Raw genomic sequence first — 16,699 nt, 5'->3', positions numbered from 1 at the left:
CACACACACACACACACACACACGTGTAGCAACACACACTCCTGCGATGTAATGGAAACGCATACATACAGAATGCTTATATGCAGAAATAACGCGTCTTTCCCTGAAGTTTCATCATCTGTGCAGATCTGGAGCTTCTTTAATCAACTTATCAATCAATGAATGCATCGATACAACTTTAAATATTATGATTCATACACATTAAGTTTCCACCGAAGCTCAATACAAAAATACTTCTTCAACAGCAACTAAGTGGCGCTTTTGTCATCTTTTCACGGATGAGACTTTTACCATCAGCTTTATAATCTATTCATTTTTATGCTCCAGTTGTGTGAAATTGTATCCTAAAACAAACAATAAAGCAAAACAAATTCAACACATTAAGTTGTGAGGCAGGTAAGAGAATATCTTTGACACTAGTTAATCCTTATTCTCCATGGAGAAACAATCTCCCACCTTAATCTGTGTGTGGAATATACCTACCTTCAGGGCTGCAGAGAGGTGTGCGTCTGTGTCCTTTAGATGTAGAATTACCATACAATTACAATATAATGACACACACTAATCGTTTGAGTTTCTCCTGCACAACCGCGAGACCGTGTTGGATGCATTAATTAGCGCGCTCCTCTTGTTGTGGCCCCGCCATTGTTAACATTTGAGAAAGGCTCTCCGGCCACCACGCTCCCGCAGACAAATATAATCTGGCAAGTAGATGAAAATATCAAAAACAACAGCGACCGCGTGTGAAAGAGAACGAGACGACACCACCCGGGCGGGAGGCAGTAGTGAGCGTGCTGGGAAAACTGGAGGCATTCAAATTGTACGTGTATTCAGCTTGTATCAAATGTATGTTGTGTGTGTGTGTGTGTGCACACGTGTTTACTGTTCAGAAAGCTCTCAGTGCCACATTGCACATTTGCACAGTGGGCCCTGTCAGCCATCCAGGCTACAAAGGTGATGGTTGTACTTTCCACACAATAACTACGGCTGCGTTATCTGCCAGACACCTGCCTCGAGTACACATATTGAGAAATATAAGGCAGGTGTGGCAATACAACCATTTAAACAAATACTTTGAGTTCTTTTAAATACTCACAAATGTCCTTGTTTACATCTCCCCTCAGTGATTATTATTGGATTATGTTACCCTCCCTCTCATCTCGTATGCAGCCACAGTGTTAAATCTATGAGTGAGCTCAGTGGGAAGCAGCCAGTGGGTGCTCTAATGAAAGTCACTCTGCTGCCCTACAGAGAGGTCAAGCTTTTACACCTGGCCATAACCACATGGGGCCACACTGCATGCATGGCCTTGGAAATGACTGTCAGATAAGGAACTGCATAATTTAGATGCAGAGATCACACCAGCAGCAAAGCAAGAGGAAGGTGACAACAGAGAAAAGTCAGGTTAGGGATAAACTTGAAGCTTTTTAAGCATTATTTTCATATAGTCTCACTTTTTAAGCACCTTTAGTCAAATCAGGGTCAAAGACTTTGAAAATATATTTTTTTAAACAGATAATAGATATAATAGAATATTGAGGTAAGACTTTTATCTTTTTCAATTTTCCTGTGACACCTACGTCTGGTGTAGTCCACATAATTTGCAACAATGATTCCACCGCAGATTATCTTTGATTTACTCGATGCCTTTACGTTCCTTTATAATCACTTTGAATGCAGATTGCTGGTAATATGTGTGTGTGTGTGTGTGTGTGTGTGTGTGTGTGTATTGCCACTATCACACCAGAGGATGGCAGAGTGGTTGATGAGACTTGGCTTCATGGAGCTTGGCTCCTGACTGTGGCTGCTTTGGATGCAGGGGAGGGCTTAAACAGTGAGCTTTGGGCACCATTAAGCACTACAAAGCCTGCTTATTTTCTCAATTCCACACCTCCCTTTAAATCATCCGGCATTCTATGAATTGTAAGAAAGAAAAGCAGAGGCAGATAAATCCAACTCAGTGGCATCGGGCATCACATTTCAAAGGTATCTCAGAACATAACCAGAGGATGTAAGTGACAGTTTTGACACTAATTCTGAGAACCTAATAAATAGGAGCGTATATATACATATAAGAAATATCCCTCCATTCCTTTCAGATGATCAGATTGGACAACCATGCAGCAGCAGTGGACAGGTATGATGACAATGACAGGATCTTTTTCTGGGGAATCTATTGACGTAACACTGCTAAGGACAAATGGGTCCTTATGGAGCCCTCCAACAGCGCAAAGATCTGTAGGCTGCTAACGTGTGTTTCCAGTAGCATGCATCCGTCCATCTGGCTGCCGTGTCCAGGTCTCTGGCCCCCACAAGCAGTCTTTGCAGCTAGACTCCACGCATGGTCTGATCCTCTTGGCAGCCAACGACGCAGCACGCTAATGAAGAGGTAATGAGCCAGCAGATCCCTGCGATCTGCACGGGGGCCACAGTGCAAAAGTTTACGTTCCCAGGACATGGAGGGAGAGCATGCCGAACAAGCTGCAGGATGAAAGCTGGGCCTGAGTCGGCCGCATAGATCTACAGCCACAGAGGGGATTACAGACACCTACTTCCAGCTTAGGCTGGAGTTTTTGAAGTTTGGGCATAGGAGGGGAGGGATCCCTTTGGCAGAGTCCTGTTTGATTCTGGTGGGAGTCCGTCTCTAATCCCCCCTTCCCGTTCTCACCTTCTGCCTGATCCACTGCAGCCTCTCATCCCCGTGGTCCAGGATCATTATCCACCTTGGCCAAGGGGGCTCCCCCTCATTAATTTCCCTAAGCAGATTACAGAATGTGCGTTTGTTGTTGTTGTTTGAGCCATCTGATTTGCCTAAGCCCTTTGTTTTTTCATCTGGTTTACACTTTAATGCCCCCCGAATGAGTTTCAATGACGGGGGGATCAACCTGACCCACTGGCAATGCAGCAGAGAACTTAAGAGAAGCGAGGCTCGCCTGAGGGGAAGGATGAAGGGAGGAGCATATCTCGCTCCTCTCCACTGCAGATTTAGATGTTCAGAAGGAGGAGACAAGTGCTGATTTAACCTCAACTCATCTCCTCAGAGTGGAGCTAAAGACTAAACGGGAGACTGGATCAGCGGCTGCATGAAGTAGACCAATGAGGCCCACAGGCCCAAAGTTATCTTCTCTGGAATACAAATGACACAGCTGCTGGGCCAAACCGGACCTAGCTGTCTCCCCACAGCCAAACACCCCTCTGAAAAATGAACCCTCGGAGTGATGTGGTCAGTTGGCAGGCCATGCAAGCTCCTCTCTGAATTTGGGTCTGTTTGTACAATCCAAAGCTGGAAGGGAATTAGTTTGCAATGACCGCTTGGTCGCTCTGGTCGCTCCATCTTCTCCGTGTGACATCTCATTAGTAAGATGAACGCAGCCTGACCTGGGTCCAACAGCACTTGGCAGTCCAGTGTGCTCCCCCGTCTGACACACCTCTCACACATCATTATCAGCTATTAGCCACAGTGAGCTGAACATTACGTAATTAATCCAGCTTTTCATAAGCAAAGGTGGAGGGGTGCATTCACTGGCATGCGACTGACTACCTCCAGAAGTGAACATTCTGCATTCAAAGGGCTCTGTTTAAGCTTTGTCAAAACTACTGTCAAAGTCATTATCAATCACCATGTAAATCTACTTTGTGGACAATATTATATGAACATAAAACATTCACAGGTGTTACATCACTGTGGATTATAGATATCTGTTCATGTGTCATGTCTAAAACCCCAGTTTACAGCCACAAACAGTGCTTCTAACGAGCAAGGGTAAAAAAGGGCAAGGTAAACACACAACAACAATCACACGCACACACACATCTTGCCCCCCCCCCCCCATCCAGAATCTACCTGGTTACTATCTGCAGCAAACAATTCCATACAATTAATCTGATCCAAATGTAATTGATTGATAAGGGGCAGAAGGGCCTTTATAACCTTCCTGGGGTGCATTTGTCTGGGAGCACAGACGGACAGTGCAGATGTCATCAGGCCCATCAACGGGCCAGACTTTATCAGGCGCTGGGATCCAAACATAGTCCTTTTGGAGTACGGCCAGCATCACCAAGAGAGGGAGGGCAGTGGAAAGGTAGAGCTAATGGGACACTCTTGTACACCTCATCTCCATCTAGATCTAACAGGCCGGGCCCATGTGCTCTTTAAGGTCACAACTGACTCTACATTTGTCCTCTTTTCTAAAGCGTGTCCTTGCCCAGCCAGACAATGTGCTGGTTACATGTTGAGGACATTTGTGATTTCTTTCCACAACAATCTTTTCCAAACTAGTATTTCTTTTTGTTAGCTGCAAAAGCACATAGAGAACCAGACAATAGTTGTGACTAGAATCCCTGATTGAGAAGGATGAAAGATGTTTGAATAAACACAGCCTTGTTTAACCTACAATGATGTCCACAGATGAGCGCTGATCTGCACCTGGAAAATGTTGTGGCCTGTTTTTCTCCCGAACCTGCAATCAGAGGAATGGCTGTCTGTGTATATCTTTTCATTGCAGGGTCAAAGTAGCGTGCTGAATCACACAGAAGCTGCCTCTAAACGGCAACAGAACCTAGGTATTTGGTCTTGGTTTAGACTAGGACACAAAAGACACAACAACATGGGAATAAACTGTTATTTATGCACACACATGCAAAGTATTTGTATATGGCTGCCACTTGCCGCAATTGACCGTCTGCAGCTGACTCTGCATCGACCACATCCTCACTTTATGCAGTCTTGTTTGCTAAACCTGCGTTGTCTGTTGCATGAGTAATATGCATTGTTTTCATCTGTTTAGAAAGTAGACAACACATCTTGTAGCTTTTACATCCCTCGGAGAGGTTTGTGAAGCATGTTAGCAAAGGCCTTACTTGACTTTCATTTGCATTTGTGACGCATAAACGTGAATTTATCATACTTACATTGAATATTTCAATGGAAAAATGGAGGTTATAATATATTTATAAAAGGATGTAATGAAATAAAATGGATTAAAAGCACATGTGAATAATTTGGATATAATACATTAAACTATGACTGAAAGGTAAGTTTGTTAGGTGTTAGGTTGTTAAAGAGTGCTTTTACTGCTCTGGAGATGAACAAGGGACTCTGTTGTATTAAATGTGGTTGGATAAATGAAGAGAAACAAATATAACGCAGACTTTCAGTTGATACTCACAAGTCAAATGTGTCCAAATGTGAAACTCTGTCTGAAAAACTTTAATTTGAAAAAAAGAAATCACGTTAAAAATCAAATATGAAGAGAAGACAAAACTTTCAGTATGACTTATATACTTGACAATTTTACAAGTTGGCCTTTGTGATCTTTAGGGCCAAAACTAACCAAACCATGTCGCTCTCACTTCGGTCTTTGGGGAGTCTCTCTCTGGTGATTTTTCTTTTTTCAGTAACTGCTTCCACATCTGGAAGAGTCCTGGCTCTGGTGAACGGCCCGCTGTGAGCATTTACTACCCATGACATGCAGGGGATTATCTACCTTCAATTCTGGGGTTGGCTATAACTTTAAATATAACTTTCCTTTTCTCGCTGGATGAAGTCAACATACATTTTATTCTGTATTAGATTATTTATTTATTATTCTATATGGCAGCATGACCATGTAGTCTGACTGGACTGTAGCTCTGTGCGTGCGTAGTGTCTTTTGTGAATATAATTTACTGCCATGTGTCATTTTACTTTTCATATAGTTATGTTTTGCCTGCTACACCCGGGTCCGCCGGGGTCCCTGTAGGATGTGGGCAGAGTTTTGAAGGGTAAAGCCGAGGTGGTAGAAATCCTCCTCCAATGTTAAACTAGTAAGAAGAGACACAGGGGGGAGCTGGAGATGGGGAGGGAGGCTGCGGCCCACAACCACACCGGGTTTCAGTGGCAGAGGGAAGCTGCAGGCAGTGGCATTGGCTCCCTGACGGCCTCACCCCACTGATCCCGCAAAATCGGTAAACTTCATGGAAATTTAATAAGTGCCGCTGTTTTGTGTTCACCCGCAGAGCCCAGGCCTGGTGCTGGGAGGCACATGTGTGATGATTTACCCACAGACACTCAGCCGGCCTGTTTCTGAGGCAGACAGAGGAAAGTCCCTCTTAGTGCTGCGGCTCTCTGAGCCAGAGAAGGAGCTGTGACCCCAGGGGCCATGCTGCTTCAGCCAATATAGACTCTGTACGTCCTGAGGGGGAATAATATGTGGGGTTGGCCCGGTCCCATTTCATTTCCCCTCCCTTCTCTCGCTCTCTTTCCCTCCCTTCAAAGACCCTGCTCAGCTGCTCCTGCCAGGCTACAGAGCTCTTTGAGTTAAAAGGACAGCGATTCTCATTTGAAATCGCTGCCTTTGCTCCCTCGTCTCTCCTTTTTCAGGGGCTGGCTTCTGCTGGCTGCACCACACTGAGCAGTGCTCTGCCATGACAACTAAATAGGCCCCCTAATACCACTTCATAAAGCCGAGGAGTATCCTCCAGGCAAGGAGCTGTAAATTAAAGACATAAATGTTGCCTTCATGGAAAGCGCAAAGAGTGAACCTTCACTAAAATGACAGGAGTGGCTTAACTGTCCGGGCTAAATGATACTTTAACGAGACATAATTTATAGGCACGTCCTACGGTGAGAAATAAATGGATCTGCTGGTTATGAGGACTTTGAACAGAGACCATGTCGCTCTGTGCTTTTGTGTGTGTGTGTGTGTGTGTGTGTGTGTGTGTGTGTGTGTGAGAGCTTATCAACAAGTGTGGCTGTAAGTAGGATGATATTATGGTTGGACTAGAGAAAAGACAGGGATTGTATTCTTTGTTGCTCAACCTGAAACTGACAAAAAAATAAAAACTTTGAACAAAAGTGTGAAGTGACTGTAAAGAGCGCTCACTTAATCTACCCACCAGGTGATATATGGTCACACTTGCATGCTAGCAGGTAGACATGAAAAATGTATTTCATTTCCAACTGTCATCACTCAGCCCTGTCCATCATAACCACATAAACAGTTTGTGTCAGTCTCATAAACAGTTCAGCTGTCCCCCCCCCCCCCCCCGACGCTTTACCCTGTCATCGTTCATTTCCTAAGAGAGGAATCCTACAAGAATGACAGATGAGGAGGAGAAGAAAAAGGATTTCTTCAGGCTTACCCAAACACACAGAGAGAGAAAAAGATGTTATTCTGCTGTTTATTTAGTCTCACTACCTCACCGGTCGAAAGACAACAATGAACAAGTGCAGGCACCTATTGCAGGGGGGTGACAAGAGATGAAGATGAGTGAAGGAGCAGTCTGAGAGATAAGAGCTCGCTCTGTTTCTCTGTCCTGATTTCTGTCTGCCTGTTCCTCTCTGTCTCTCCTCGCTGCCTGTGATGATGTGACAAGGCTGCTAAGCAGATATATGCACCCATCATTTACGCACCAGGCTCTCTGTAACAGAACAATTCCTCAATTCATTTTTCACATCATTGTTTCCCCCTTCTTAGCGTGTCACGGGGGTCTTGCGTTGTGGGCGTTGTGACGGCAGGGGGTGAGATAGGAGGGCAAACAGGCGCAAGGAGGAAGGATGCTGGTCTTCTCCAAGGGGATGTTTGGCTTTGTAATTTCACCCTTGAAATTCGTGATTACAAACGGGACAACTTTTTTAATTTTCTCTTTTGTCTGGATTCAGCTGGCTGACAGTCTGCCCCAGCAGCCAGGCCTTTTAATCAATCACCTAGATAATCAAATGTCACTGGCTATCTGCTCCATGTAATTACTTTTGCAATTAAAAATCAATCTCCAGTCACCCCGTCTAATTAGAGGGATGGGCAGATCTTCATCTAGATTGATTTTATAATACATATTGACTTCAAATGCCATAACATTGCCATATTCCCTCATTTTCATGCTGTGGAGCATCAAAACAAAATGCCAGGGATTATGGGGAGGTGCAGCGAGGGGTTGTTCCGATTCTGCGTACCAGGAAAAGGTCCCCAGTCTAGGAAAGGTTCACCTTGCTTGCTTGTCTGTAATGACAACACTCATCCTCTCTGCTCCCATTGGAAGAGGGAGGAGGGACACATGGAGGTCCAATAATCTACATGACAAGCTACAAGAATACAAAACTTTTTCCCCCTGCATTATAAGCTTATATTGTCGGATAAAAATAGACTCCTCTCCACAAAATAAATCAAATCTCTTACCATTGTAATAACGATGTAGGGGCACATAGGAGAACATTGGTTTCTAATACAATATTGACATCTTAACACGTGTTATCTGAGGGATGTAACGTATCTCCAGAGGTGTCTCTGGAGGTGTCTTCTCATGCCATACATCACAACGTCCAGGCAGACATAAACAAATAAAAGTCCACCAGAGATGACTCTCCTTCTGCTTTTAGCAGATTTGTTCCCAGGGAAACAGACAGATGTGTCCATTTGGAAGACATCATAATGGCCTGCATGGCCACCGTCGGGGACAGGCGTGTGACAGGCGTGTGCGCACGGCGCCCTACCGCGTGTCTCTCTGTCTCTCATCTCCACCTCGTTGCCTTCGGGGAGACTTACAGCACTGACAGGTCCAATAATGGAGCTTTCCAATGTAGGCTTATTCAGACACACACCCGAGCACGCACACACAGAAACACACGCAGAAACGTACACAAAAACACATGCACAGAGACACGCAAGCAGGCACAGCCTCAGGGAAAGTGCCACTCATACACACAAGCCAAACAGTGGAGCCTACAGGGAGACATGAAGCTCAAGGACCAGCTGTGTGCAGAACCTTGAGAACCCCAGAATGCAAATAACAGCGGAAAAGGCTGCCACGGGCTTGTAATACAAATATGTACACAGCTAAGTGCTTAACTATATTGAGGTCTCTTTTGGTTGATTCAAGCGACTTCATATGTGATTACACTGGTTATAATGGATGGCTTCTCCTATATGATGTCCATAAGTGATTAATTCTGTCCGTCAGACATGTGACGAGGAGCGTCTTCTCCCTCCTGGCTGATGATAATAGAGAGCTCTCCAGTCTGTTGTTGCTCTGCAGTCTGGTGCAGTGATTAAAGCAGAGATCAAAACCCCTTATAGCCCTGGAGGGGGGGGGGGGGGGAGTGAAGGAGAGATGGACGGATGGGAAGAGAGATTGAAGAGCAGAAGAGGTTATTTAACCCAACATCGCAAACAGACTTGGCACCACTGTACCTTTCTATTACGCACTAAAGAGTAAACAAAGGGCATGTATCTCGCAAGCTCTCCTGGCCCCATGCGGCGCAGGGAGTGTGATTGGCCCCCGCGTTAGCCAAGTGCTGCCTGGGCCTTTTCCCAGTGAGACCAGTAATAAGGGCAGCACTTATCATGTGTTGCCTCCAGCCACCGGCAGCACTACAGCAGCAGGCAGGGCGAGAGAGGGGAGAGAAGGGCCCACCACAGTGGAGGAGTAATTAATCACCATGGAGTGGGAGCTGTCAAATCCCCAGGTCTTTTGAACTGATAATGCTGCCCACCACAATTTAGCCTGATGGAGATGAGATTTTCTTTTCACCTCTGGCAAGAAAGAGCCAAATAAAGTGGAAAGAAAAAAGGAGAAAAGGGGGGGGGGGGGGGGGGGGGGGCAGCAAATATATTTTTTGAACAACAGCTGCCAGTGGTGTACTTAATGATTGCCTTGCTCCTCTTAAACCTGACGTCCTTATCAAGTCTAAGTGTCCCGATCAATATGTTTCCTCTCCGGCATTCCTGAAATAGCTCACACATCAACTCTCTCCAGCAAACCCCCCCCCACCCCACCCCCATTTTCTCTCTCTGTTACAGCACCATCTGTTATTATAGTCAGACATATGAACAAGTCAATATTTGTTCTGATACAAAAGTTATGCTCATTGCTATGCACTTTCAACCTTGTTGTTAGTGCATCACGGCTGATTTGTCTGTTTACTCCTGCATTTAACAGCTGGGGGGTGTCAATATTAACTGTCACACTGCATTCTTTAACACAGAAAGTCCATACAGAATCAAATTATGACTCTTATTTGTTTTGTTAGTATCAGTAGTGCGCAATACACGAGTACAATGCACAAATAAGCGATTATGTTTGAGCAGGCTTTGTATCTAGACTCTACATTTTGTACCATGTATCAATTTGGTATGGTTTCTGACAGCAAGGTACTGAATACACGTGAGACTCGCATTGCAAAAACACCAGGATATAATTAGAAAATATAAGGAACAGATATATGGGGCCTGCTTACAAATCTTTTTAAATGTACTCCTGCGTGTGATCGCACACATGGTGTTGGGTTGGGACTCTGACCAAAATGCATGAAACCAGCCGTGTCTAAATGGAATTTGACCAACAGAATGTCTTGGTGTTTGATGTGCATCTCATGTTTGTTTTGGCTTTAACACTGCTATTCCCATGGTCAAAGTGCTCTGTGAGTGCCAGAGTTCATGACCTCCGACGGTGTGTTTTGCGACACTAGATGGAGGCGCTAAGCGCCGGCTTTAGCAAAGGGCTGTCGGGACGCGGGACCTGCCTCGTAGCCAGACTGGAATGTTTTCTTACACTCTTTTAAAAGCACATTTCCAAGCAGGTTTATTAGCGGATTGGGTGTCAGGAACAAATAAGCATGATGGCTCTCCAGAATCCACACTTGATAAGAGAAGTGAGGCGGCCACAAATAGAGGAAGGAGCTGCTATCCAGCGAAGGCAGAGATGAAAGAGAGACAGCTGCCCTGGACGGGTCTGGGTCCTTATCGGGCTGACTGGGTCCTGTGTCAGACTAGGACTATTATAAGTGGGCCGCGCTGTGCTGGAAGTTCAAAGTCCTTCCCTCCCTCTATCCTTCTTCCCATTTTTCTCTCTCATCTTTGCATTGATACCGGTGTTTTTCTTCTTTATTCAACATTTATTATGTGTGCAGGTTACAATGCCCTGGATTGCATGTTTTCATAGAGTGAGGTCTTATAAATGAGAGCTGGAGGTTAGCTACGATGTGCTACAGGAGTCGATGCGGCTACCTTTCTTCTTGCTAAAGTAAAACAAGCACTCATGAGGGTAAAATGAAGCAATGCAGAATTGCAGCCTTAAAAGACATTAATGTCCGTTTCCCCTCTGCAGCAACATTAGCATGTCAACTTGATGGTCTCATTGACATTGAAGGTATTTCTTACCTTTTGTCCTGACTTCACACTCTTTGGAAGTAGAACATTCGGCAGTGGAGAACAGGTTTCCTTTTTATTGCTGTGACATATAGTCAATACTCAATATAGTTCTTGACACCCGGAGGCACAATAGCAGTCACTTGTGTATAAAGAGTGTCAGCGAGTTATTTTGACCCCCTACTGTAATCATGACCTTTCCAATAACACGACTCCCCCACAGAGTCATTCCCTAAAGGCTCTTCCAACTAAGAGCTAAACTGCATTACTCCCATCCAGCATTCACAGCTCAGCAGCTTCTAAACAAGCTTCTGTTGACACACACTGGATCCACACATGTGTGGATGCAATGGACAAGGACGATAACTGCCTGAACGGTGCACACGCACACGCACACGCACACGCACTCACACACAACCCAAAAACAGACAAAGACACACATATACGTGTACATGAACGAGGTCTGCATACTTAGCTCAAGGGAACATAACATGTAACCGGCGATATCATGCATAAATGAAAGGGAAAATGATATGGCATGCATTTCATTCTTTTGTAAGATTGCGTCCCCAGGTCATTGACTAAATAATTAGGCGATTGAAGTGACAGATTAAAGGCAGATTGGAAGTGACTGTGAAAGCAGGATAATGTTTCTCTAATCAGCCTGGTCGGAGAAATGCAGATTGTGAAATTTTCCAGCTACTTCCTTAGAAAAATGCATTTCACTTCTGATTAGGGATGATTAGTGTGTTGGTGGAGGAGGAGGAGGAGGAGGAGGAGGAGGAGGGGTCAGGGCCTCATGCTCCTGGGTTCCTGAGGCCAGAGAGAGACAGAGAGAGAGGGAGGAAAGGAGGAAGGGTTGGGGGGCATAGGTGGAGTACTAGCATACATGAGCAGAGAGCAAAGCCTCAGAGAATGACTGGAAATGATAGAGCTGGAAATAGTTAGAGAAAATACAAAAAACATTTGCTGTCCTCCCAATTCAAAGCGGAAGATTTAGGAGTAGATAAGCTTCTGAAAGAAGAGGAGATCACGTAAAAGGAAGCACGGGATTGCTCTAAGTCCTGTCACGTAAGGCAGGAAATGGCAGGGGGGAGATCTGCTTATCACAACGTTTCAACTGGTGGATCGTTTATTTACCAGGCCATGACAAATGTGCCAGATTTACAATGGCTACAATGTCACCAGGAAAACCCTGCAGCCCCCCCCAATGCCAAGGTAACAGTTTCTGAGCAACAGCATTACAGAAGGTTAAATGTAGAACAGATGTTAAGTATAAAATACAACATGATCAAAGCTAAGGCACTCAAGACAGATGCGCCAGCAAATGATGATGAATGACTCTCTGTAGAATTGTAAGCGGCACACCGATGTAGCGAATCTCTATGGTTGAAGTTTGGGAGGGGGGGGGGTGGAGGGACACCAGGGAGCAAAACCAGTGTCCAAACTCATCGGGATGATCCTCTGCAGAAGGCCCACGCGATTAAGTTCCTACAGCAGGAATCACAGTTCGGACAATGTGTAATTGATTTCCCCAAAGGCTCAGAGAGCACCCTTAGTGATCCCTGGGACAGCCTCGCCTGTGAAAGTTTGCCTTTCTCCCAGGCTTGCGGCCACAACTGCATGACATCATCACCTAGCACACATTTTTACTTTTATCTCTGAAAGATATATTATCCATGTGCTGGGCTCTGCTAGGGGAGATCAAAGGCAACACTCTGTTCAGGCACCATATTAAAGTGAAACATGATTTTGCTACAGAAAAATAATCTGTTTATTTCAAGATAGATTCTGTTACATACCTGGCTTGCACAGGCACACACAATTCAAACTTGACTCGGGTGCTTTTCCACCAAGAAGCACCGTTGTTATCTGTTCCAGGTGATGAGATGAAGAAAGGAAGACAACATATGTTTGTTATAATACATGTGGACTGTAACAATATTATTATCAAAATCATTATAACAAATTACAAAGACACCAGCTGGGACTACAATCACTTCACACACATTGTACAGTTTATGCATATGAGCAAGTATACTTCTTTTAGAGACACATGCACACACACATATACCTTTGTCTCTCTCTCTCTCACACACACACACACACACACACACACACACACACACACACACACACACAATTGCAGACATTCACATCCTCTTTAATCTCTTGACGCTCTGTCCAGGATGATCACTGGCTGGTGTGAGGCGTCACGCTCAGAGGGAAACCAGACAGAGGGACACATGTTTGTGCAGTCCTAAATGAAGTGTGACCACGGTACACTTCTGAAGCAGGGGCTGGGCTGGGGGCTATTATGGGGCCTGACAGCAGGGGGGCGCTGTGATAATTTGATGTGAACTGGCTTGATAAATCACTGTGTTGTTACCTTGGCTTTAGTATCTGTTTATGTCTCTACAAATTGAAACCCCACTGGCACAGGACTGAGGTAGAGCCACACTCTGGCCCCCAACAATTAGTTCAAGGTGGGGAGAGTTTGGATGGCTGGCCCCTATTGGCCATCTCCCTCTTGCTGTTTTGTCTCTCCCTGCTGAGGGAGAAAGCCATGGACATATGTAAGCAATAAAGCCAAAGGTCTGCCTTCCACCACAGCCTGAGTGAAAGGAATGCAGAACCAAACTATAAAATAATAATGGGCACTGGGGCAGGGACGAGGCAAGGGAGGGCAGAGGGCGGTGGAGAGCGGGGCATCAGAGACACACATCTGCAAGGGAGGTGGGAGGTGGGAGGTGGTGGTGGTTTGTGGATTGGGGGGGTGCGGGAGGGTGTTGAGGTGGGGTGGGGTCCTGAAGCAGAGCCCTCATCTGACCCCTGGACGTGCTGTTAAAGGCAGAGCGTAGCAAGCAGCCCAGGCTGGCACCACATCAAAAGGCTGACAGATGAAGGGCAAAGGTCAGTTTGACCTGGGCGCTAAGCTGCTGCTAAGCCTTTTAAAGCCAGAGGAGAGGTGCAGTAACAGGGAGAGAGAAGGGGGAGATATTGAGAAGGAAGGAAAGGAGTAAGTGATACTAAGAGCAAGGAATATCATTCACAACTCTATCCTCCTTTGTGATAATCAAAGGAATGATAAAAAAAGAAAGAAGCCAGTCATGTAGACAGTAAATACAGATGCACAGAAGTCAGAAGAGATACCATTAAGTACCTTGTGCGGAATCGTCGCGCAAGGGGCATACTTCATCTAAAGCTAATAAACCAACATCCCCAAAGCCTGTTTAAAGCAGGTTTTCATAATCACCGAAAATAAACTACAATCAGGACAATGAGACAGACAGATGGAGTCCTGAGGCATTTATCTGCTTTAAACATTTTCCCTTAGAAGCCACCAACTTATCATGAGCTTGTCAACACAGTGACACCATTCTTTCAAATGAAACGCTAATGCGCTGATCTGAGCACGCAGCGCCAGTATCTGTTCATGAAATCTGAGGGTTGATCAAAAGGTTCGGTACATCCAGTTCAGTGTATACCTCGGCAAATAAGTGGAAATCATCACAAGTACTCACATAACAAGGATACAAACACAGTGGAGCTGCTTCCAACCAGAGGAGCTATGACAAAGCAAAGCAAATAACACCATGAGGGGGAAACGGCAGACATGAGTTGAAGGGGAGATGAAAAAGAGGGAGAAAAAACAACAACAAGAGAAGAAATAAAACTTTGAAAAAGCCCAACTGATCTGTTAAAAGGAAGTGGACATATTCTGCAATGCAACAGGACAGGAAATGCCTACTGTGAGGATAGGGCTCCCCTCTGGACCCCATTAAGGGAATGCATGAAATTAATAGTGACATCATGTTGCTTGGTCAACAAACGCAGGTTGATTGATGAAGACAAACGGTCAGGGTGATAGCCAGTTGTTGGCTTTCCCTGGGAGATGCCATTTTCAGCCAGCCTTTACTTCCAGCTTGTGAAAGGGATATGGGCTGTCTATCCAGCCCTGTTCCAATGCCACTACTGTCACTCAAACTCACTCTGGGGTTGTTTTTAACACTTGTGTAAGGTGGCTGCAGCTGAAGCGCTGCACAACTAATATATTGCAGGTGTTATGTTAGCATTCGACCATATATCACCAAGATGGGGGAACACATTGTACATCTGGCCATGTTGCATTTGAATGTTGGGTATGTATTTATTCCTTTCATTGTTTCTGGTCACAACATTTCTACAGAATTTAAATAATCTATATATTTTTTATCCGGGTCTTGGTCATAGCAGCTGTGAATAATTAATATAGCCTAACATCCGTCTCCTCAGCCATGTGCACTTTTACCTGGTTGCGTTCTTAAGCCAGGTAGGATGTATATTACCCCGAGCATGTTCTGGGTCTGTCTGTTCCAATTTTGCTTGGAATACTTCTATGGGGAGATTCATTCAGAAGGCCTCCTGACCAGAAGCCTGAACCACCTCAATTGGCTCCTGTTAGCGTTTAAGTACTGCAGTTTTACTCAAAGCTTCTTACAGATATATGCACTCATCACCCTGTCCATAAGGGTGAATCCAGACACGCTGAACAGGAAGTTCATTTTTCAGTCATTACCCAGAGTTTACGACCAGAGATGGGAGTTGGACTGTAGACGGTCTCATAAATCAAACATCTGCATTACAGTGGACACCGCACCAATCTGCCTGTTGATCTTCAGTCTGTCAAGCTTTTTAACTACCTCAGTGACCTCTGCCTGAAAGCTGCGGAAGGCTTCCCCTTAATCTTTCAGCTCTGCCTCCGCTTTAGAGGTTGTGTCTGTCGGATTCAGGGGTTCCTCAAATAGCTCCTTCCACTGGCCGACTATATACCCGGTTGAGGTCAGTAGTTCTTCCTAGCAGCCCGGGAAAGGCCCAGAATCATCTCTGTGAGTGCTTTGATGCTTTTCCCATTAAAGCAACAGTATGCAACTGTTTTATCTTAAAAGAACAACGTTGGTACAATCTCCCAGGATAAGTGTGGAAGGCTTTACAGCTGTAACTTCATTTTGGTGAAACTAGACCATATTCTATGGTGAAAATGTTGTCCTCCGGCTGCTCCTCCTCGACTGGACAGAAAGCTTCAGTTGATGCTAAAGTAACGCTAACCGTGAACTACTGCTAACAGTAGCTGCAATCAGGTAGTTAGCTATTAGCTCAGCTAGCCATGCTACCAGGACCGGGAGCTCGCAGCGGGAAGCGGCACCGGTGTCGTGCCAACAGAGACATTGGCAGGTTGGGGAATTGCATGTATGTCTGGGATACAGATATACACAACAGTATGCAACAACTGCATAGAGGTGTAAACACAACTAAAAATACTTTCTTTTCATAGCAAGAACTATGCAATGGAGGTGTTTCAAACTTGACAATGAGGTCATTTGCCCAAAGACACGGGGCTTTGTTACAGACGGTGTTGTGACACAACTCTCAAAGAATTCTCTTTCATTTTCCTACATTTAACTTTTATTTCACTTTTTGTCTCACACACACTAAATATAAGCCACATTTTGGGTATTGCATTTCACCAGACATGGAAACATCACACTTTCCTCAAGGTGCTGTTGTTACTGAGTTTCAGTGATATACAACTGTTT

At 45.0% G+C, this 16,699-nt stretch overlaps 1 long non-coding RNA gene across 3 annotated transcripts in view; it reads right to left on the bottom strand.

Annotated features, from left to right (window-relative positions):
- Positions 1–16,699, bottom strand: part of LOC115006216 (uncharacterized) — a 214,178-nt gene that overhangs the window by 23,001 nt on the left and 174,478 nt on the right. For all 3 annotated transcript variants that reach the window (XR_003832043.1, XR_003832042.1, XR_003832044.1), the window contains exon 6: positions 12,926–12,995. This is a non-coding gene — a long non-coding RNA (uncharacterized LOC115006216). The remainder of the gene's footprint in view (positions 1–12,925; positions 12,996–16,699) is intronic.

This window comes from Cottoperca gobio, chromosome 3, assembly GCF_900634415.1.
Source record: "Cottoperca gobio chromosome 3, fCotGob3.1, whole genome shotgun sequence".
In the NCBI taxonomy this organism is placed as follows: Eukaryota; Metazoa; Chordata; class Actinopteri; order Perciformes; family Bovichtidae; genus Cottoperca; species Cottoperca gobio.
Note: the sequence above shows the minus strand (reverse complement) of the source record. Positions and strands in the feature narration are given on the sequence as shown.